Raw genomic sequence first — 212 nt, 5'->3', positions numbered from 1 at the left:
GTTTTAAATTTGTTTGCAAATCAAATTAATTACACAGAAGCAAAAGCACGTGGCAAGTTAGTAACAAAATACTGAAACCTCTTTAATTATTTTTGTTTCTATTGTTTCTATATTGTGATTGATACTACATCATTGAATTGCTAAGAAGTGAAAACAAAATTATTGTGATCTTTACACATAGGTCTGTCCATTATACAAATTAATTGTATTTA

The sequence above is a fragment of the Scyliorhinus torazame genome, chromosome 19 (assembly GCF_047496885.1).
Source record: "Scyliorhinus torazame isolate Kashiwa2021f chromosome 19, sScyTor2.1, whole genome shotgun sequence".
Lineage (NCBI taxonomy): Eukaryota > Metazoa > Chordata > Chondrichthyes > Carcharhiniformes > Scyliorhinidae > Scyliorhinus > Scyliorhinus torazame.
The sequence above is the reverse complement of the archived record's forward strand: the minus strand, read 5'-3'. Positions refer to the sequence as shown.